Source organism: Mauremys reevesii, linkage group 3, assembly GCF_016161935.1.
Source record: "Mauremys reevesii isolate NIE-2019 linkage group 3, ASM1616193v1, whole genome shotgun sequence".
NCBI classification, from domain to species: domain Eukaryota; kingdom Metazoa; phylum Chordata; order Testudines; family Geoemydidae; genus Mauremys; species Mauremys reevesii.
Window position 1 is genome coordinate 139,727,674 of NC_052625.1, and position 24,352 is coordinate 139,752,025.

The 24,352-nt window shown below is 40.6% G+C and overlaps 1 long non-coding RNA gene across 5 annotated transcripts; it reads left to right on the forward strand.

The window, feature by feature from the left end:
* Positions 1–323: 323 nt before the first annotated feature.
* On the forward strand, positions 324–23,461 carry LOC120401585. Of its 5 annotated transcripts, none has more exons than XR_005596573.1 (3): positions 324–422; positions 9,058–9,324; positions 21,998–23,461. It is a non-coding gene; the product is annotated as an uncharacterized LOC120401585 (long non-coding RNA). The 5 variants fall into 5 exon arrangements; XR_005596571.1 differs by lacking the exon at positions 324–422 and adding an exon at positions 569–590; XR_005596570.1 differs by lacking the exon at positions 324–422 and adding an exon at positions 591–624.
* Positions 23,462–24,352: the final 891 nt, after the last annotated feature.

Sequence of the window (24,352 nt, forward strand, 5' to 3'; positions counted from 1 at the left end):
ATGTGGAACAAAAATAATATCTTAAGTCTAGCAGACACATGTATAAGAAGATCCAATGACTGATCCAAATTCAGTCTGGAAATACAGTGCAGTTATTAAATAGTGACACTAATTAATCATTCGAACAATTTACCAGTGGTTGGGATGGAATATCCATCACTGGACATTTTTATATTAAAAGTAGATTTTTTTTCTAGAAGATATGCTCTAATTAAATCAGCAATTAATTCAGGGAAGTTCAATGGCAGTATTATAGAGATGGTCAGAATGGTCCCTTCTGGCCTTATAATCTATTATTCTACTAATCTTCTATGACATACTATGGACTCTTCTCTGATCAAGATCTCCTCTGAACTTTCTGTTCCATGAAAAATTTTGCTTGTTCAACTTTTTGTCCCTGTATGGAATTGGAATTTGTGAAGGTCAGCTATTCTGATTTTAGCTCAGATCCATCTGTAATTACTGTATTATTATGGTTCTGAGCTAGTAGCGCTTTTGATGTTATCATGGTATTGGTGACACTGCTAGATTCCATGGTGACACAGAGCCAGCAACATTACATCACAAAGGTCAGAAGAAAGGCCACATTGGTAAGTGGGGAAGGGAAGACACCAAGCAATAACAGTAGGTGAAAGGACAATAGGATTGGGTGGATAAGGGGTGAGCTTGGCAGCAATTGAGGGTGCATTGAGATTTGGCTTTGTACTGGAACTTTGTTGCATTTTGATGTCCAAACAATGGCAGTCACCATGTGCCTCTTAGTCATCCAACATCCACAACAAGGCTGCAATCTATTAGGATGTGGACCTGACCACAGCGATCCTTTATCACATCAAGACTGGAGTACACTCATTAATATATAATCTCTGTGAGATATTTTTACCATGTTAATTTCAGCCTCATGAAAGTGCTCAGACACCACAGAGGCAAGTTAGATAACTCAGAAATTTCAGCTGGAGCAAAATGCACCTGCCTGTATATTAATTGTTGTTATGTAGAGCTAAATTATCACATTACTTAGCTATTCAGGGGAGTAAGTGTAAATTACTGCTTGCCTGTGTGGCACTCCTTTGACTCCAGCCATATTGGAAGAAGAGGGGTTACTCCTTTTTATGAACAAATAGGCTAGGAAGAAAGGGGGAGTGCAAAGAACCTTGGCTTCCTCTCCCACATTAATCAGCCAAACAAGCAGGTGAAGTGCACAGGTGAGAGCCCCCTGGTGATGAATGTGCTTCCTTTGCAATTTTCCCAGTAGAGAAATACTAGATAATGAAAAGTAACTGAACCTAGAGCTCTGGTATGGGAGTACAGAGCATTATCTGCAAACCAGCAGATGAAATGTTGTAACAAGATTTTAGTATGAAGTTGAGTACAGTGCTAGCTGTTCACATGGATTTATCATGTTTTCTCCTGTTTGAAGTAATTTTTGCACCTTTCTAAAATTTAAACATTAGTAGCTGCTGAGAGGAGATATAGTTTAAACTGAGGAAAGAGGTGTCTCCTTTATTGCTAACCATCTTGTCACATATTATGGACCATTCCATCTTACTGTATCAGCATGGTAGTCAATAAGATGCAACATAAGATGACATGACAGTTAAAAGAAAAGGTGAACAAACACTGATCAGATACCTGCTGAAAATGAAGTTGGTTAAATCCAGAAGACACATGGAAGTGTCATGGCATTCACTGGCCTGGCAAACAGGATAGCTCACTACACATTTATTTGCAATATGCCCCCCAGATATTGTAGGAAGCTGGTCAGTTATGACATAATGAAGGAGCTTGGCTGATAGTCATTTCTTTCTTTTAAATTAATATCATTTGGAGTGGGGGAGGGATGAGCTTCAGAATTCTAGAACCTCAGTTTTAAATCTATATCTTAAATGAAATCAGAAAAGATCTTGAAGTTCTTTTTCTTAAACTCGGTATATGTATTTGAAGGTAGTATTCTTGAAAAATGTAAGAACAAATGCCTTATAAAGTGCTCTGTTTAACCCCTGCACAGACCTAGCTCAAGCAGTAGTCATGTAAGCTTTACCCACAAATGTGCCTCAATCATGACAGGCGAGAACACTTCTAGAGGTAAAAGGGAGGATTATTATTTTGTATTATTCAGCTAGCACCACTGCTATACAAATATATCATACTGATATGTACAAAGATGAAGAGAGCTAACAATCTTTCTCTATGCCTATTCAATCTTGGTATCTCTGCTGAGGTTGCTAGCAAGACTGCTAACTGATGTCAACTGTGATGGCACTTATGTTTTGTTGTGAGGTAGATACTTGCCACTTGGGAAGTGGACTGAGACTGGTAAAGTCATTTCACATCAGTCATCAAACAGCCATCAGACAGGGAGAAAAAAAACTTTTGTAAATAACTAACCAGGGCTGCATTTGTTCTGGCAAGCTAGAGATGGAATGCTGTACAACACAGCTGGGTGTGTCTAGTGTGTCTAGTCCTGTCTCCTGTCCTGTGAAAAATTTTCAGATATCAAATTTTGCCAGCCCAAATTGAGTAAAAAATCTCAAAAAATGTTCACGAACCAAAATAATAAAAAAAACATTGGGTCTATTGGAACATTTTTTAAAGATAATCACTAATCATTTCATTTTGCTTTCATCCTTTTCCCGCTTTCCAGTTCAAAACTGTTTTGACGATTTTAAAACTTGTTTTATCCAAATGTGTTTCAAGTTGGGAGATTCATCAAAACAGACTTGTTTCACACTCACTTGGCATTTGTCAGCAAAATAACAGTTTATCAAAAAATTCTCGACCAGCTCTAGTTTATGGCCTGTTATCAAAACTAAGAAAGTTCAGTAGTTACTCAAAGTATTTAGTTTCTAGTGTGGATTTTGATGGGTCCGTGGAAGGTGCAGTCCCAGACTCAAAGCTAACATCAACCTCATGCTCATCCCCTCCTGAAATCTAAAGGGAAGAGTGCATTTTACATCACTTACAAAAACACCTTGGGTATTTACTTTAGCCTGGAAATAATGTTGGCTGGACCTCTGCCATCTAGCCATGAAGCTGCATGCCCATGAAGTTACATTGCTCTGGCCACTGATGTGCACTCATTAATGGATATAGAACCAGATTCTCTCCTGAACCTGACCTCCACTTGGTGCATGAGAGAGGGGTGTAGCATCATGGATCCAATTATATTGCTCCGATCCTGAGGGTCAGCTGTGCTTCACAGCCTCTTATGGTTGTTGCCATTAAGCTCTGGCCCTATTCCAGTGAAGGACAGATGTAGGCCTCATTAATAAACCACCTCTACTCTGCCATAATCCAGTCCCTGATATCCCCCCTATAGCACAGGGATATGGGAGCAGAGGCACAGTCTTGATCTGTCACATCTACCCCCAGCATAATTGTCTCTTTCAGCCCCTTTGCACCACTTGAATAGTGTAAAAAGGCTATAACTTCCTTGAGAATCTAGCCCTTAGTTGCCATCCATGAAAATACTGGTCAAAACTCTATCAGTCCTTCTCAGAAGGGGCATGATTCTGGATTCAAGATCCTGATATGGCCAACTGGGTGAAGGGAAACCTATAGTGGTCATCCCATGGCCTCTCTCTAGTTACGCTATAAAAACAACTCACGCACACACACGTGCACGCACACACACACACACACACACACACACACACAAATCCCCACAGATTAAACAGGTTTCATAAAATCTGAGGGGAAAAAATACCCCAGCAAGCTTTCTCGACTCCTTTATTAAACGAACGAACAACCAAAACTATCTTGAGCATTTTGCTATTGCCTTTTTCCAACGAGTCACTTGACAGCAAGAGAATGTTTTACAGCGAAGATTGTCTACTAAACAACCTAATCAAAATATTATTAAACAATTACACTGCAGTAGGCTGTTTAATGAAGTGTTTTCAGTGTGGTTTGAACGTTAATAGCAACAGTGTTAAGCTGCTTTGTGCTCTGTGTATCAAACAGCCTGATGTAATGTGAGCTGACTAACAGCCAAATAAAATCTTGAAGCACCTTTGACAGACAATATACTTGTGCCAGTCTAAATCTTGTCATGCATTGTTATTGAGCAGGGAAATGACAAAAAGCAATGTCAAGAGCTTCCACATACTGTATATCATAGTTAACTCCATGATAACTGAGGGCCTCCCAGCCTCCTCCTTGTGGTTGACCAGTGTGCTGACTGAATCTGAGTAGGGATTCGAAGCTACATGGCGAGTGGAGAGTTTAGATTTCTATACAGATTTAGAAATACTCCTGAGTTGTTGCCTAGGATGCTGCGTCAGTGTGTAATTTACAGAGGGCTTTCTCCTGAATGGATCTGAGAAGTTAGGTGGGAGTTAAATGACGGGAGGAATGCACTGGCAAATGAGAGATGGACATAGCTGATGTGTGCTGATTCAGTTGTCTCTAGGAGAGCCCGCTGCAATCATCGCTGCACTTATGGCGTTGACCTCTTCAGCAGCTGGCTGATCGGGAGGAGGAGCCGCAGCCGCAGCAGCACATGAGTGAAGTGTCAGGCACAGCACCTCAGAAAGCAAGCAGCGCCGCGCCGCGGGAGATGGTGTGTGGGCAATGGGTTCATGGTGGTGTGTGGAAAGCGGCGATGGCCCGGGAAACAAGCGGACTTGTGGGGGACCGCATAGTGCTGCAGGTCTGGGATGAAACAGAGTGGGCTGCGAAACTTCAGGTTTTAAATAACAGTAATTAATAATAAATCTAAAATGTAACAGTAATTAATAATAAATCTTTGTTGACTTTATTTCTGTTCCTGGGTTGAAATGGGAAGCATACTGTGCTGGTATAGTTTGATTAAAATTTCTTATATAGTATTTCTATTTTTATATACCTGTTTCTCTAGGAGCACTATGCCATTGGAATTTATTTGTTTTGTTTTAGAGAGGGGCCCGAACCCAAATCCAGCCAACTCCAAACTGCAGGGATAGGGAGAACATTACAAGATCATGGCCCAAACCACAATCCTAAATCCAGTATTGAGGCCTATATGAGTACCAGAACTTTGGACTTGAACTGTCCCAAACTGAATAGGCAAGTTGATGGATTGTCAAAATCCAGACCCAAATCCGCATTTAAATATAACTTTCATGGGAAGGCTGGACTGCAAAGATAAGATGATCTTGTGGCTAAAATACAGGCATGAGAGTCAGGAGATTTGTGTTATGTTCCATTCTCTCTTACAGACTTTCTGCAATCTTGGACAAGTGACTTAACCTTACTGTGCCCCAGTTTCTCCATCTGTGTATGGGGGATAATACTTCCCCTTCTGTCTGTAGGTTCTGAAGCGTAATCCATTAAATTGATAGAGGTGCCAGTGGTGGTGATTTTATTATTTAAAACTATTAAAATTATTTAAAAATTGTAAGGAAAATGCAGCACCTGATTAATTATACCTTCTATTTCACACATTGCCTAGTGAGAATGATGAGTCTGAGGGTCCCCGCCTCTGTTTCCCAGAATGTTTGAAGTTAGGAATGGCCACTGATAATCACTTTTTGGCAGATTAGCTCCCTAGGCGCCCATAGCCACGCAGTAAGAAGATGGGTTTCTTAAAGGCTGTATTGAGGCTACTCTCAGAAAAGTTTGTCTGAATTTGTTAAAATGATAAAAACTGCTACACTGAAGTATTATTCTTCATGGCTATTGATAATAGAAGTTGGAACTATTGTTTTGTCTCTCTTCCTCACCTCAGCAAAACAACTGTGGCTATTATCTGTTCTAAACAGCATCTTCTATTACTACCAAAATATATATTTTCCATTCATCATGAAATTGTTCTCCAATAGCAGAGAGACAGCCCTGAGGGGATGATTACCATGAGATAATTGAGTAACACACTCCTGAAATCTAAGGCATGGCTTGGCTGTGCTGTGCTGTGCAGCAGCTCACCCCAGAGATGTGATAGAGTCTATGGAAGTCTCTGTTTCCACTTCTGTCTCATTGTCTCTGTATGCCAAGGCACTCATGTAAGCTGTGACGGATACCTTTGTGTCTGGTGTAATCTATGTTTCCTAGTCCTCCAGCACAAAACCCTCCACAGGAGTTCCATATATACTACATGAAGTAACATATAATGTTTATCCTTTCTTCCCCTCTTGTTCTCTTCTAATTCTCCCAGGACCTTTCTCAAATGCCAAACTCTCTCAATGATTCACTGTCTCTACTAGCCACTCCATGAAATTCCCTGATGTTGTTCTAGTCCTTCTCATGCTTCTCTCACCCGCCCCTCATCACCACACACACACACACACACATAATCTTTCTGGCTGGTCCCCTGACTTTCACTTATGTAATAAAGTTACAGGTTTAAGGTCAGAAAGACAAAAGTTCCTTAGGGTGCAAGTTAAGGCAGCCTCTGTCCTGCAGTACCAGCTTCTCCACCTTATAGCTGTTAAAACATTGATGAAAACATTGTCAATGGGGTGAGGTGATTGAGGAAATGGAGATGGCGCCCTGCTCGGTGCTACTATTGCCTCTGCTGTTGCACTGGTAGTGCAGAGTAAAGTCAAGCTGGGAGGGATCTGTACATCTCTGCCTGCTGCTTTCACAGCCTCGGGGCCTTAACCCAGCATGGGAGAGGTTTTCTGAGTGGCTGGCTCAGCAAAGGCTTGAGGACAAATACCTCTCCCCATTCAAGGATATAGCCACTACATTTGTACACCACCTCTTATTAGGTGATTCCCTCCTGAAGACAAAGGGGAATTATCTTATAGGAGAGTCCAAGAATTTCCTCCCCTGGGAAATAATTTAGAAAATCCATGGTATTTTGGGAATTTCAGAGTAAAAGAAAATGGTTTACAGAAGCCACTTTTGGGGGCAGGGACAGAAACGATCCCAGAAAGGCATGACTTATCAGTCTCCGGAGATGGGATGCATCTATCAGAATAGGAAAGAAAAGCCCTCCCAACTTCCCATCACTTGAAACAATTCTTCACTAGAAACGTGATTTAGCAAATGGAACATATTTTAAAGTACATATTCATTTTGCTCCCTTTTTTGCAAACCGAACCAAACCAATGAACTACGGTGTGGTGCAACGTTTGTCTCCAGAGCTTGGTTTGGATTTCAAACACCTCGAATTCAAAGACACCACAAATTTAAAGACATGCACATATGAGATTTATATCTGGTCCTGTCTCTAGTTTAGATTACAGAGATGAATGGGCAAAATCAGCACTTCTGCAGTCACTTTCTGCTGATTCAGCTAATAAAAAGCACCTCAAAGGAGCTGTAAATCCCCCTGATGGCAGTGAAGAAGATCCAGAGATTCTGCACATTCCCACCACAGATCTGTGCCAGTTCCTGATTGCCACAAGCCCTGTAAGAGCTATGTGGGAAGCACAATATTGGTAAAACCAGTGCTTAAAATGCTTTTAAAATGTGTTGGGGGGCAGGGTGATGCCAGTTCACTCATGGCTTGGAGGTGCAATCCAAACCAGTGAGGGGTTGTGTTACCAATTGCCCTGTAGCCCTGGGTGCCTTACAATGATTTCCTACTGGAGCGCCCAGCCTGGGATGCTCACAATCCGCCTACAAGAATGAAGGTCACACCCTGAGTTGTCTATGTGCTAGACAGCCCTAGTTTAGCAGCTCTGACTCCAGCAGCCTGTCTACAATCTAGCTTCCACCAGCCTTGGTGACAACTAGCAACATGACCCCAGCATACTCCCAGTACTAAATTTCCCCTAATCCATGTGCCCTGCAATGTCCAGCCATCTCCTGGACAGTTCTGAGAAATAATGTTAACTTGTTCCTCTAAAGGCACAAATTTTTTTTTCAACTTTTTAATTGAATTGGAGTAAATACACTCTTCCATTTAAATACAGCATTATAGTAAGAATATAACTAATGTATTAACAAAAGGACATAGGTTAAGTGATGCCAAATAAAAAGAATAAAGTTTTAAAGGGCTACAAGTAAAACAAAAGTGAAAACATGCATCTAAAGTCTAAAACAATCTAACAAGATACAGGCTTTGTTCAAAGTGGTTTCTCTCACCAATCATTCTTTTTCTCATCCATGGCTGACTGTTCCTCAATCTGAACCTTCCACAAAAGTACAAGATCCTGGCTTCCCTTGTTTTCTTAGATGAAACATCTTTGCCTAAGCAGGTCTCTCATTTATATTCAGTTCCAGAGACTTCAACGCCCCCATGGGCTGAAGGACCTATATTTCTCAGCTTGCAAGAGCACTGTTCCCTTGTGTCTGTCTACTAATGGGCACCAAAGGTGGCGTCTGTCTTTGCTTATATTTTCTAAAGTTCAATGAATTTGTATTGAGAGGAAGGATGACCTCATGCTGTCCTTTCCTTCCTGTGGGCTTCCCAGCCCCCCCATCCCATATGGGTATCCATTGTTTCTGATTCCACCATGCTTAATTTACATTGGAGACATGTAGACAGCTGTGACATTCCTGCCTGTCTGGACAGGTTGTATGGCCTAATATCAATGAGTATTCATAATTCCTCCTTACATAATGTTAATACATACATTTCACAATGATATTAATCAACAACATTTCATTAGCTTTCAGAAAAGACCTCAATATATACACTTCTATAATACAGTAATATTGTACACAAACAGTTGATTCAATTGTTTATCACTTGAGGGTCAGCCTGCCCCCCGCCCCCCATCTTTATAGACCAGTAAACCTTTGCAATCTATTCTTTAAAATTTAAAAGTCTTTCAAAGTACTTAGGAATTAATCCAGGTGGGGAAAATACATTCCTTTGTCTGGGGGAGACCTGTTTACTAGTCCCCTGGCATTACTGGTTTAAACTCATTTTAATAATCATTCAAATATATTGTACACATACTTAATGCAATAATATTAGTGATCATGAGTTATTAGTTTTCAAATGATATCTCACAGAGAATATTTTGTACAAAGTTTACTACAATAATGTGTAGGATTTGAATAAAAGGGTGCTTAGTGTCATGGGGGGTCTATTAAAATCTGGGGGCAGCAGTTTTGGTAAGATAGTGTTTAAAGTGTAACCCTCAGCAACTTGGGTCAATTTGTAATTTTGTTTTTGTTTAGGTCTGCAACCCCTTATGAAGCGCCCCCCATACAAACAAACTCTTTAAACACTTCATTAACTTGCACCAGGGACTGCCACAGAACACCTAATTACAGGAGATGAAACTTATTTCCTCTCAGTCCTTGTCACCAGTGAAGAGAGGAATCTGGGCCTATGCATCGCTGAAAGCTTGGTGGTGAAGGTATTGAAAAGGATAGGAGATGAGGGACCCTGATTTTTTCCTCTATTCAACTGTAAAACATTTTAATGGAGTTGAAAAGTGAAAGGTATACCCCTAATCTTTCTTGGCAGTTTTCTTGACTAAAGGCAGTAGAAATGTTGACATTTAGTTCCAATGAGTTGACTGGATTGCTGCTTTCGCACCAAAAAAAAAAAAGATGTTTAAGAATATTCAATGTTTGTATTTTCCCTTGCACATAAACTGCTTGTTTCCCTTGCACATAAACTACTGATTGTTCTGTAATGGCAAAAGTTGTTAGTCAGTAACTTTCCACTGGCTATTTCTTCCTTCTTCTTTAGAGCTGATGTCTTCCATATTTTGTGTTCCTTATTGAAATTGTGATTATAGCCTCAGCTCCATCTTTCAGAATGTCAGTGGAAATGACTATAAATTACTTAACAAGCAAATGCAGAGTTCTTTGAAAGGTCTGAAATCTGGGGTTGTTAATGTGAGTGATATTTCACTTTCAACGAGTAGGTGTTACTGAAGTTTTGTGGTCCACAGTGCCACGCAATTTAAATACATGTAACTCTGAAAGGACCTACAATAATTTAAGTTGAACTATACTAAATGGAAATATATTTTTTCTTTCCTTAATTGCAGGGGTTTCTAAACACATTTGCTCCAAGAAAAGTAAGGCAAGAGTGATTCCACTGAGCTATGTGATTAGAACATAACATTTATGTATTAGTCATTTGGCTGCTTTAGTAACACTAAGTACACTTAGTAATTTAATACATTTAAATATAAAATAAAATATAAAGTAATAAATACTTTCTAACAAAGCAAGCTAAAAATAACTACCTTGCAAGTTCTGACTAGGCAGTGTTCTGGAGAATGTCAAAGACTCATAACTCCCCTCCTCCCCCTAAAAGATCTGTTAACCTAGGTTCACCCAAACAAAATTTCCAATGGAGCTTTTGTTTCTGATTGCAAGATTGTTTTTGAACTGCCTAATTGTCCTGCTAGGTGTGAATTATTACACTACATTTAGTAATCCTATCTGCTTGTTTTTATTCTGCTAAAAAGAATTATATATCCATTGTAAGAATGATAAAAGCAAAGAAGTTCAGATAGCTAGCTAGCTAGCTCATTCTATCTTTTGGACATCGCTCTGGAAAGGCAGTACAGTCTGAAAGGGTAGAGTAATAGCTATCTAGCTACCAGCGGTGCTCTGATCCAGTATCAATTACTGTAACAAGCTGGGTAAACCACACATTCATTCACCTGATGCTTCCATTCATCTGTTTTGTTGCCAGGTAACCAAAACAGTATTGCTAGGTTTTCATGCTAGGTATTAACTGCTGTCACACTTGATTATTTTTTAATGTTTTGAAAGTGAATAAAAGGCAAGGGCCCAAAATAAGATATTTTCCTTCAGATAGGGTATATTTGGAAGATCATATCATATATATCAGCAAGAAATCAGGTTCTCATTTATTCTACTGACATGAATCATAACACAAATCATATGGCCTGATTTTTACTATATTAAACATGTCCTCAGTACTCTTTTTATACTCTAAAAGGGGAATCTGCACTCTTGAACTGTTTCTGTTTCATGCTGTCATATGCAATAAACCTTCAGTACTCAGTGCATGACATCATCAATCTCAGATATGGAACACATTTAGGTACTATGCTGTTGGGTACATTAGGTGATGAATATTCAAAAGAGTAGAGACCTTGCTTCCACTTTTGTGGATGCAAAATATTGCTACAAAGCTCTGAGTAACTGCACCAGTATTTACTTTTTTTGCCCCTGTCACAAATCTTATCAAGCTCTCCCTGTTAGATGTTAGGGAATCAAAACACTGAATCCCTCTGCTGGAGCTGGGTAGAATTTAATCACTATACCTAGCTCTGGGCCTGTAGGAATACACTCCAGATGCAAACCTCATATCTAATACCCCATCAGCAGTGGGAATCCCCTAATCCAATTGTCGCCCTAGATCTTTACACTAGTGCTGTCACCACCATCTATCCCAGCAGCATTTGCACATTCCCAGAATGCCACTGAAGGTGTGAGCTTTCTGGTTTACAGTTTACCTTCAGGGCCACATGATAAGAGAAAGCCAATAGATACATATATAGAATTTGCACAGGATTCTAAAACATTATTGTTCTTTACCTAACAGCGTGAGAGATACACAGATCTAGACAAAATAATAAACACACCTACACACATTTCCCTTGTCTTGGTTTTCTTACAACTTTGGAGAGTTCTTTGGGCTTGGGCAGAATCCTCTGGTGTATCTAGGATCCTCTCCCTACAGATCATGACTTCTCTTCCAAAATATAGAGACTTCTTTCCCCCAGCTAGCCTTTTCTGACCTGAGCTGGTCCTGCAGTTATACAGAAACCCCCTGCTACAAAAGCATGCCTCTGTCTTCCTTTCTCCTGTCCAAACTTACTTTGTGATTCTGTGAATCTTCCCCTGACCCACCCAGCCTCTCTGGTTGTTAAAGGTTAGCATCAACACTCTGAGATCTTTGTTCTGCATTTGTGGATTTTCCACTCTCCAAATGCCAGCCCTAGTAGGAAAAAATAACTAGTTCTCCTAGGCTTCAGCTAAACTCATTGTCCTAATGTCCCATCACTGCTATTTGAATAGGTGGCCATTAAGTTTTAACAATTCACCATTGTATCTGGTCCAAGAAAGACACCTTTTTCAGTAAATGGTGGCAGTAAATGGTCCGTAATACTGCAATGTTCATAATAATTTTACAGCATCAACCAGAATTTGTAAATGATTCAGGCAGATTCGCCAAATCGTCACACTTCTTCAGATACATGTAATTGTGTGTGCAAAAATTCAGGTGAATATTTGCAGATGCAAATTGCACCCTATAGAAGAGAGAATGTTTCATTGAAAATGTGACACTATAATACCTAAAACAGACAGAGTGCTTCTCCAGATTCAAAACACCAAATCAGAGATAAACATAAGATGACCATAGAGTTGCAAAATACTCAGACAAAAAGCACTTAAAAAATATGCGCTGTTACATCTACCTACACACATTGACCCTAATTCAGGAAAGAGTCCCTATTCCAGAGGGCACTTGGGAAGTTGCTTAACTTAAAGTCTCAACAAAATTAATGGGATATAAGCACAAGCTTAAGTTCTGTCCAGAAAAGGGTTAGACTTAAACTCATGTTTAAATACATTCCTACATCTGGGCCATAGTCATGATACTACTAGTGTCTAACACACTATATTAAACACATTTGGTAATAGAAAGAGTAGAAAAGCCACTATATAAACTGAATTCTGTTCTAGACATATTGAGTTTATATACACAACACATTTGATTTATGAGCTGGGTTGGAAGATGTATGGCATCTAATTCTCAGACATCTTAACATACTTCACTCAAATCAACAAGTCACCAAGCTTGGGTTTCTTCCATCTTTTTTATTCATGTACTACCTCTGAAACCTTCACAATAGTTTCGATTTACAGCCCTCCATGAGCTATCACAAGTTTCTTAATGAATTTATGGATTTTCTTTCTCAGTTGGCTCTGGAATCATACAGAATATTAATCTTATGTGATTCCAGGGTCCATGTTGACAATGTAGAAGATATGTTTGGTTTTCTTTTTCTTGTTAGGCAAAAAAAAAAAAGCTTATTGGGTTTCCCTACCATCCCTGTTGACTACTTGTGATAGCAAGTTTTCTTGTCTTCTATCCCTACTCATCACTGGACAGAATGACACTTTTTTTCCTTTCTGCAAGTGATGCAGTTCTTCTCTCTATAATTTCTCCTAGTTTAATAATATCAGTTCTGAGACCCTTCTGGCTTTTTTTGTTTTGTTTGGCTTTTTTCTGTCTCTGTTTTTCATGTCGATTTGGACACACTACAGCACTCTTATTCCCAATACAGTTTTGACAATGTCTTTCACGCCAAAGTGAAAAAATACTTCTTGCCTATAAAACTTAGATTTTTAGAAATTGACTTTCAGTTTTTGAATTCCAGAAAGTAAGCATGGGAAACAAGGTAAAGCATTTGCATCCTTATATAGACTCTTTTCTCCCTTCAGATCTGTACACAGTCATCAATGCCTTCTGTTCTTGGACTATAAGGGTTGTCTTTCTTTCTTAGTGTGTTTTAACTTAGTGTGTGACTTTCTCCATTCCACTGCTGGGTTTCCCCCTTGCCACTTTTCAGTTTCTTCTGTTCCTCTATTCTTTTTGTGCTGCTTTCGATTTCCAAATATAACCAAAGGTCTGTAATGTTGGAGAGTCTAAGTTACTCCAGACTTTTGTTGAGAGGCAGGGATAAATCCAAATGTCAATCATATGACTAGGAGTCCTGTGAATTCTGCAATTTCATGATTGGGGAATTTGTTGCAAAATTCACTTTGCTGCACTGTTCTCTAGAATCTCTAGCATCTGATCTACTTGGCTAATGTTAATTGTTAAAGTACACTCAAATATCATGATGATAAGCACCCTATAGATGCTCCTAATGATAACTGTTTAGGCAATGTCTTGAGATTTAAGTGGTAGGCCTGTGGGCATGTGAGTTTGATGGGGTTCCCAGGGTGCAACCTGAACTGTGGGACTGCTGAGCCCTGTGTCCCACCAACCTTAGGCATCCCTCTCACATTGTGATGCTGTGACAAGCTACAAACCTCTGGCAGGTACTGCACTTACACAGACATCCACAGGCAGGGATACATCCAACTGAATTACATGAATGCTTCTCCCAGCCACTCATGAACCCACAATAGAGAGTCTTCAGCCAATTCCCCCCAGATCCCCAGTCGTGCACCCCAGAACTGTACTGTCTTGCCCTGGTCAGAAGCCATTGTAACCTGAACTGAGATTTCCCGAGCACTTCAACCAAAATACACTGTTTTAGTTAAAATATAAAAGAGAAGTATCAACTACAGAAAGATAGGTTTTAAGTGATTATAAGTATTAAGTGTAGAGATGAAAGTGGGTTGCCTAAGAAATAAAAGTAAAATCACAAATCTGATTTCTAGAAACTAAACAGGATTTGAACCAAGCAGTGTCTCACTCCAATAGATGGTACAAACAGGTCACAAATCTTCAGTACAGAAGCTGGAACTCTCCTCCAGCCTGAGACCACCGTCCTCAGTTCAAAATCTTTGTCTTCCAGACCTGTTTCCAGATGTTGAGTTGTGGGGGGAGTGAAGCCAAGTGATGATGTCACTTCCCCTCTTTGTAGTTTCTTCCAACTTGCTGGAAATATCTATGCATGGGTCAAGCAGTCTCCATTGTCCACATGCTCTCTCTGAGAAGTCTCCTGTCAAAGAAAAACATAGTTCTCATTCTCTGGTTGGGTGCAGTAAAGTCAGATACTTTATTTCTCAAGCAAATTGCATAGAGGGAGAGAGTGCACTAGGACACAGGGTTTCCCCCTCCTAGGCAGGTCTCTCTCCATGTAAACAATTACAGCAAGCATTTTTACCTTTTGTTACATACAATAATAAGCAACAGCTGCATTTTGTTTATACATAGGTCATCTTGATATCTTATTTTTCTCACTTCTATTTAGACTACAGTCTACGTTCCATATCTAACACAAGGTCGCAACAACTTCTCACCCAGTTCTTTCCCATACGCCTCACACAATCCTCACTTCTACAAGTCTTGTGTTATTAGGGTTACAGCTAGCCTGACTTGCTAACAGAGATTGTCATTCATTGAAATCCCCTTCAAATCCCTGTCAGTTCTTGCTCTACTTCCACACTCCATTGTATACAGTTCCTGAGATATGGCTGTTGTGAAAGGGAATTCTCTTTAATGCGGCATCAGCACATCTGGCTACTCCATTTTCGCACCTGAAAAACTGGTTGTGGATGTTCCTAACCTCACATCATATTTCAGTAACTCACACATAGCAAAACTTCATTAGTTCACATACAATGATAGCACATACAATCCAACAGGATATTAATATTCAACAGATCAAGACTTTTAAAATGATACCTCACAAGGCATACTTCCTACAAAACTTACAATAACTATATAATAGTGGTGAATATGGGGGTTTCAGGGTGCTGCTTTGAGGTACAGAGTGCCACAGTTAGTCAACTGCATGACCACCAAGCTGCCGGTACAGTACACTGAACTGCATTTGCACACTTCCTTTGTTTGCATGAAGTCTTTCGTTCTTCTTCTTCTGAGCTGGCTCAGAAACACAGAAGAGAGCAGCAGTTTTCTTTTTTAGGCATGTCAGTTTTCTTTTTTAGGTATGTCATTTTTTAAGTTTCTCTTCTTCAATATTTCTTTTAATTTCCACTGATGATGTACCCATACTGTTATACTAATTGCTCTTTTCCAAAACTATGCCAGAGGTATGCAGAACAACAGCAGTTCTACTTTTATCATTGATTATAACTGTATAATTATAATAATTATTTATTTGTATTATGATATCATCTAAAGGTACTGATCAAGATCAAGATCAAGTCCCACTGGGCTAGGAGTAATAGACATATTAGGAAAAAGTCTCTGCCCACAATTGTTTATAATCAAAAGCCCTACTACTGTTCCCAATTAAATCAATGAGAATTTGATCATTGACTTCAGTGGGAACAGGATCAGGCCATAAATAGATAAGACAGACAAAGCGTAGGAGAAAGAAGTATCCTATTACAGATCTGTAAACTGAGGCACAGAATGAGTAAGTGACTTCCACAACATCACACAGGATGTCTATGGCTGAGCTGGGAAATTAATTCAGATCTCCTCAGTTCCAGAGCCTTAACTGCAAGACCAGCCTTCCTCTCTACAGATTTGTTTTAAGTTCAGACCGTGATGCCTATCTGCAGAAATGTAAATGCACAGAATAAGGTTAATGCTTTTACCACACTTTACCTTCCTGACTGGTACCATATGTAACAAAACAAAATGTCCAGGACTAAAACATTTGGGGAGCTGATAGCTTTGCTTTTGTTTGAAGGGAACAACTCACGTTAGCTTCATTGACTTTTATCAGATACAATAAAATTGAAATAAATATCAGAGAATGAAACATTTAAATCACACAAAAGTCCTGCTTTATGTTTTGCTTTATATTTACAAAAGCCTCTCATTTTCTCTGTTCTTTCTGCCAGAAAAGCCCTAGTCAGAGGAAAAGCAGGGTTATTAGGCTTAGGCTATGGTTTAGGACTATGCTCAGACTACAGTGATGACTGAGCACCACTATGAAACATGCAGATAGACAATCTCAGGATTCAGTATTTGTTGGAGTTTGAACATTAATAGACCAGTCAGGGCCAAGCTTATGTTTTACAAGGCCACAATCTGCTGAAAGCATATAGGTGATTAGTCTGAAATTTCTTTTCTCCAATTCCAGTCCTGCTGATGCAGCTTCCAACAGCCACATCAGGGCAGGAACATGTGACCTGCAAAGCTGTAGGACCTTGACCTTACTTTCATTACTTGGGAAAGCTTTGGAAAATAAATGTGGCTAATCTGGGGATAGTTGGATTCATCTGACTTTCATGGTCTAAAAAAGGCACAGGCTGAAGTATTTCCTGTAGTCTGGAAATCCTGACCATTCTCCCCTAAGCATGTCAAATGGAAATACTTAAAATTACAATCTCGTTTTTACAGGGCCAATGCTATGTTTTGAATAGTTATTTGATGAGTATTTAACATCGGTTCACTACAGAATAAAATATTTATAATCTCATGGAAACATCCTATACAATTTCATGGACAATAATATCCTGTCTATCGAATTTTTAAACCAACCCATAGAATTCTATAGAAAGAGTATAACCCTCCATTCAATTCTGTAGGGAGATTTAAACATTCTCGTTTCCACAGAAAGAATATCGCTGTTAAGTTCTATAGATTTGCAGAGCAAGTTTTTTTAGAACACTACTTAATTTATATAGAAAACTCTTGGTTGTATCCTTATTGAAGTCCATAGGACTTTTCTGCAAGGCTAGATGTATTACGTATTTTGTAGTTGTTAATCCTCAAGAAATGTCACTTCAGTGACCAATCAGTATTCATTTAGCATACAACTGACTTATGAAATCTTAATTATATGCAGAGAACTCTCAATTAATTAACTGTATTGAATGTAAAGTATTCAAAAGTATTGCCCTCACTAGGTCAAGGCCAGGTTAGGGAAAAAAGAGGCTTTAATAGCTTGCCAGGTATGTTCACTGTACGTACAGTAGTTTTCCTGGTTCTACAATTGTTGCTTCTATGCTTTCACCTAGAAGCTGAATAGTGCCAACTATTAGAATCTGAACTTGATTTGCTTTTGATTAACAAAAAATACACTTCTTTTCATTCCTTCTTACTACTGATGATCAATCAGACATTTTCATTTAGTGGCTTAACCATGATGTCATACTCCTGGCTGTATAGGTCTCACTACTTTTTAATTAGTGCTGCTATGCTTGTTCCTGGGGTTCTTAGCAGTTAGGACAGAGAAATAAATAACAGAACCCACCCTGTACAATCTGGTGATTGCAATAGTTATAAATACATGCACACCGCCATCAAAAAGAAATAATAGAAAAACAAGTACTGAACTCAACAACCCAAGTTAGGGATATACTAATGGAAAGAGGAAGAGAAAAAGAAATCTGGGGCTTGCTGAACACCTGGTAATTTCTACTAAAAATAAACAAAATCGTATGTGTTTCCTTGTTTTATAACAGGAAACTAGTGCACAGCATTTGCACACATCAGCCTTATAGTGGCTGACCTAAATATCTGCTCTCTATGTATTTCTAATGTACCCATCACTTTAGAAAGAAGCACCAAGGAGAGTATGTTTTAGCAAAAGTATGTCTTTTAAAAATTGAAATGGTACATCTGGTATTTCCCTTCTTTTCCTCAAAATTAAGCAAAGTGAAATGTGGATTTTGCACACACCAACATTTAACATTTTTTAATTTAAGCCACTTTGTTTCTTAGCACAATTTCAAAATAGTGTAAATTCTACCATAAAATATTAAATGTACTACATGCATTGTACAGGCCTGCTCACATGAGTAAAGCAAACAGAATTTGGCCCATTTTGCATTTATCTGGATTTTTTTAAATACTCAGCACACAATTCTCTTTTTGCTTTCAACAGGTGATATAGCTTAATCATCTTCATTTTCCACTATAGGCGTTGATCAGCACATACTATACAGATGACATTTAAGGAAGCTTTGGATTATGCTTTTTAGATTATCATAAAACACACCACAGGCAGTTGCCTCCAAGGGACCAAGGAGAAGAGCCATGCTACTGTACAACAAGGTGTGTGGAGGGGGTTTAAAATCCCTATAAGGGAGCAATCATCTCCCCAGCTGCAGCCTGTGGGTAGGCTAACCACTGCAAGGATAAAAGGTCACAGCCCAGCCAGAACAGTGTGGCTGTTGGAATCATAGAATATCAGGATTGGAAGGGACCTCAGGAGGTCATCTAGTCCAATCCCCTGCTCAAAGCAGGACCAATCTCCAACTAAATCATCCCAGCCAGGGCTTTGTCAAGCCTGACCTTAAAAACCTCTAAGGAAGGCGATTCCACCACCTCCCTAGGTAACCCATTCCAGTGCTTCACCACCCTCCTAGGGAAAAAAGTTTTTCCTAATATCCAACCTAAACCTTCTCCACTGCAACTTGAGACCATTACTCCTTGTTCTGTCATTTGCTACCACTGAGAACAGTCTAGTTCCATCCTCTTTGGAACCCCCTTTCAGGTAGTTGAAAGCAGCTATCAAATCCCCCTTCATTCTTCTCTTCTGCAGACTAAACAATCCCAGTTCCTCTCAATCTCAGCCTCTCCTCATAAGTCATGTGCTCCAGCCCCCTAATCATTTTTGTTGCCCTCTGCTGGACTCTTTCCAATTTTTCCACATCCTTCTTGTAGTGTGGGGCCCAAAACTGGACACAGTACTCCAGATGAGGCCTCACCAATGTCGAATAGAGGGGAATGATCACGTCCCTCAATCTGCTGGCAATGCTTCTACTTATACAGCCCAAAATGCCATTAGCCTTCTTGGCAACAAGGGCACACTGTTGACTCATATCCAGCTTCTCATCCCCTGTAACCCCTAGATCCTTTTCTGCAGAACTGTTGCTCAGCCAGTCGGTCCCTAGTCTGTAGCAGTGCAGGACTCTGCACTTGTCCTTGTTGAACCTCATCAGATTTCTTTTGGCCCAATCCTCTAATTCCCCCCCTGGCAGGCCTTCCTTGAGCAGGTTCTACAGGAGGATATTCCCTGCCTGCCTCCCCTGGCTCTCTGGACCTTGCCATTTGGCCCCTGCCCTGCGAGCCACCCCCTCCACACCACCTGAGCTGGCTGCATGACCTGCAGCCTATTTGTTTTTGAGCCACACCTAGGAAACAGCTGTACATGCTCATGCTCCATATCCTTCATTTCCTGACACTTGGGCAGGGCCGGCTCCAGGTACTAGCTTATCAAGCAGGTGCTTGGGGCGGCAATTCTGGAGCGGGGCGGCACTTTCAGGTATTGGGCAGCAATTCGGCGGAGGGTCCCTCACTCCCGCTCGGAGCGAAGGACCTCCCTCTGAATTGCCACAGATCGTGATCTCGGCTCTTTTTTTTTTTTTTGGCTGCTTGGGGCAGGAAAACCCCTGGAGCCGGCCCTGCACTTGGGTTCCACCCTGACACCAAGCAGTGGGACCTTCTACCATCCGTGGAGGAAAAGGAGCTGTGGTGGGCCAGTCTGGTCCTGTGACCCACCAGGGATATTAGTTGGTGGCTCCTTCACAGAGCCGTGAGCACAGGTGTGTACCTGGTGCGATTCACCCCCCCATTCCCAACACCTGCCCCTTTTGTGGCATGAGGGAGACCCTGACACACATTTACATTAAGTGCACCAGGTTGCAGCCCCTTTTTCTGGCTCCTCCAGAGCTTTCTCCTTAGGTTCTGGCTACACTTTTCCCCACATCTCCAGATCTACACTCACCCCATCTATGGCCCCGTGAAGTTGCAAGACCTCCTTGTCAACCTGCTCCTGGCACTAGCCAGGGTGGTCATCCATCATACCAGGAGGCGACTGTTGGGTGGGTACGTGCTCTGCGAATGTGGGGCATATTTCCACTCCTTCATCAGGTCACATATCTGGGCAGACTTCTTCTGAGCTGTGTCCACAAGCTCCCTAATTTTGATTTTGATCCTATGACCTCACTCCTGACCATGTTTTTCATTAGTTGCCCCAATCTCATTTCAGCCCTGGGCTTAGTGGCTCCTCCACTCAGGCTGGGAAAGGGGCCTTTAGATGCAGGCAGGTAGTCAGTGTCCCTGGGCTGGGAACTAAATGAGAGATGCATAGATGGGGTTACAGACTGCTGAGAATCCTGATCTGAGGTGGCAACAATAACAAGGATGTAGGACTTTTCCTTTGTGTTCCTGCTTTAACTTAGGTTATTTCTGCCCTCTTGAAGAAAGATGGATAGAAACCTATAAAGCAGGCAGCTCTAGAAAAGAGGTTAGGAAAGGCCCTGAGACAAAGCCTCAAGCTCCTGGGAGCAAATGTCTACTAAAGGCACTGGTAGAGCTTCAGATGGGATGAGACTCATTTCAGTCCTGAAAGAGGAGAGAGACAAGTAACCCAGCTGAGGAACGGAGATATCGATGAAGACTGAGAGATATAGGTTCCATGCCTGAATGAGACAAGGAAAACTGAGGCAGGGACAACGGTGGTTCTGTGGTGGCCTACTAGGGGGTGTTAAGGGGATGAGGTCCTTCAGTTACAGAATGCCTTTCTCCTTAAGGGCTGGAGGCCTGGGGCCAGTCAACCCTGACTACTAAAGGAACTCTTCCAGCTCACCTGTGCTGTATCAAGAGTCTTGATTGGGTCTGCTGGAGGATAGTTGATTCCCCTATAAAAGACATTCAGTGGAATCAAGTATCAGAGGGGTAGCTGTGCTAGTCTGGATCTGTAAAAGCAGCAAAAGTCTTGCATCCGACGAAGTGGGTATTCACCCACAAAAGCTCATGCTCCAAAACGTCTGTTAGTCTACAAGGTGCCACAGGATTCTTTGCTGCTTATTCAGTGGAATGTTAGGAGTATCTCTACTTGGGGCCAGGATTAAAAAAAGGATATGCTGCTGCCATATAACCCCACACCCATGTGGCATAGCTGATCAATAATTACACTGTATCCTGGGAGATGATGATTCCTGTGCAGAACACTCAAACATGACATGTTTAATCATGTCATGCAGAAAGATTAGTGAGGTGTCCCAAAGCATCTTCATTTTTATGTATTTATTTTTAGGTAATATTTACAAGTGGGGGGATTTAGGAGATAAAGTGCTTCAGGTTTATATAGTAAATGAAACAGCTGTAACTGTTTGTTTTCCTGAAGGTCTTTACTTGAAGGTTTGCCAAACTTTAATGTAAATTTGTGTTAAGTCACAGAGCATATACATTAGACAGGCACAAAGTGGTCTAGGTTGCATTGTGGGGAGAGAGAGATTCTTCCAGTTAAATTTGTGATGTGTTATCATGGACTTGTTTTGATTTTTGCCAGGGTAAAAAAAAAAAGAGGGCATTTACAACCATGAAGCTGGACAGATTTCAAAACAATGCAAAGTGATTCTTCAGTTTCAATGCAGACTTGACTATGTCACCAGAGCCGAGATGGTGACAGGGAGCCCCGTAGAAAAAGATTAATGACACTAGAATCTACCAGCTTGGTGCTTACACGGCACTTTCAGTGTGCAGGGACAAACTGTTTGTTTTCTCTTTTAGATTGCTCATCACTGCTTGATTTGCTGGGCAGCAGACTGAAGACAAGGTTTTAAATAACTGTGGCATGGTTACCATTCTTCTCAGCAACCAAGTGAACTTCTTTCAGAGGCTGCAAAAGATTACTTGTTTCCAGCAAAGGAGGAGAATACTTTTTGTTCCCATGCCATGAGATGTGACCTTTAAAGGATATTTCAGTTATAACCTACTTCTGACTTTGAATATCCTTTGGGAACCTTTCAGCAATGAAGAAGAAATTCTTCCACCAATGAAAAAAGATCTACAAATAAGTTCCTGGAAAAAGAATATAGTAGGCAACATCTTCATCCACAGAAGAATAATGTCCAAAACCAAATTGATTAACATAGTTTTTAAATGAGGTTAACAAGTTGCAAAGAGATTACAGAGATATTGAAGATTTCTAACTCCATGCTGTAGCAAGTGCTATTGGATGAGATTCTGGTGTTAACACTACCCTTGCAACTTCATTGATTTCCACTCAGACATACAGCATACAAAACTGGTGTAAAAAAGGGCAGCATCTGGCTCATTCAGCTAATTGTAGTGAAATTGAAGGTGAATTTGATCCATATATTCAAATTCAAGCAAGTAATTCTTTTCAAAACACTTCAGCTACTAAAATGCATTCACATTAAACAACCCCGTCCCCATTTAGTCACATTTGCACTTGTAATGAATTCTGTGAGAGAAATGTTGTTCCAGCTGTATGCAGTGTCTCAACAAAATATTGCAAGCTTGCCACTTACTGCCCCCAGATCTGTAATCTAGCTGGAATATTTTAAAATATGATTTCAGATTCTTAACAAGCACAGAGCATAGCCGTGACATGTTTTAAAATAAAATCTCATCTTCCAAGATAGTTCAAATTTTGAACTATTTAGTCTGCACTAAATCTTCTTTTAAAGTATGTTAAAGGCCAATTCAAGTGTTTACTGCTGTATGTATAATTCAGACCTTGTTTCAGAAAAGCTTACTTGGACTGGACAAAAGTGGGTAGTCCCTCAGGAGGCGCTTACCGTGACCCCAGTAATGAATCACTAGAGAAGGTGAGATTTGGCACTTAAGCTGAGGTTGTCCAAGGTTTGATTTCAATATAATTTGCATAACACTGAAAACTAGAATCTTACATTTTTAACACTGTAAATGAGCCCTTACACTGCAAGACCAGAATTACAATAAGGCAGCAGAAACTGCCCCAGGCATGCACTTTCCTCTAGAGGACAGACAAGAAGATGGTCATTTTTAAAAGAGTCTCTACTGCTACTCTGCATAGCTATGAAGAATAGTAATCATAATGGCTTGTGTAATGCAGAGAAATGTAGTGTATAAGGAATGTAGCATGGCTTTCCTTAAAACCCTACAATTTATTTACACAATTGTATGCCAATTCCATTAGTGGTGGAGTGAAACCAAGCTGTAGTGTATATAGATAAAGTATCCAGACCAAATGAGTGCAAATAAATCTAATGTTTCATAGAAGGTCATTAGCCTCTGTTGAAATGGTGCCACATTTCATTATGAGAGATTGCTGGCCTGTCACATGATTTTCATTTTGGTCTTTCTCCTCTGCAGGAGAATACTATTTTAGCAGCAGAGGAAGTAGGTTTACCTTATAATGTAGGTCAGGGTAGGGGAAAGATGAGATCTTGTCTAAGAATAACTTCATGAAAATCAGTTTCTGCAGCAGCTGCTCTATGTCTCTTAGGTTTTATACTACCACCCATACTTGTAGAATCTAAGCACCCACTGTCTGCCCATAAATCCTAAATGGCAAAGGGATGGATCACTTCTCACACTAGAGAACCACTAGGCAGTGGTAAAAGAGAAGAAAATCTCTGTTAAGTTCTCCCTGTGGCGTTCTTACCCATATTGTGTGGCCCCAGATGAACAGTCAGTGGGTCAGGGGTAGCCAGCCAGAACTCCAGGACCATCATATATCCCTGGGGATCAAGAGGAAGCAACCTATGCTGGGACCCTCTGTGTTGGCTCTGTGCCAACAGCAGCCAATTTGCCTGTGTAGTGTACTTCTAATGAAATTTTGCTGACATGTGGTCTGCTGCAGCCCTGGGCTTGGCCGTGCAAAGGGAGATCCCCAGTGCAGTCCTTAATCTGCAAGCCCAGTGAGATGATAATGCTTCTCCTTTCCCTTAGCCCTAGCCCTGCCCCTGGCCTGATCACTCACCACCTTTCCCTGACCATGCACAAATATTTTTGGGAGCCTGTTCCTAGGGTTCAGTGCGGGAATGCTGCTACATAGGTATCTTGCCCCTTACGCCTTATGTGCAGGAGGAGAGATCTGCACAGAGGCCTCCTTTCCTCCTACAGGATGTGATTAAG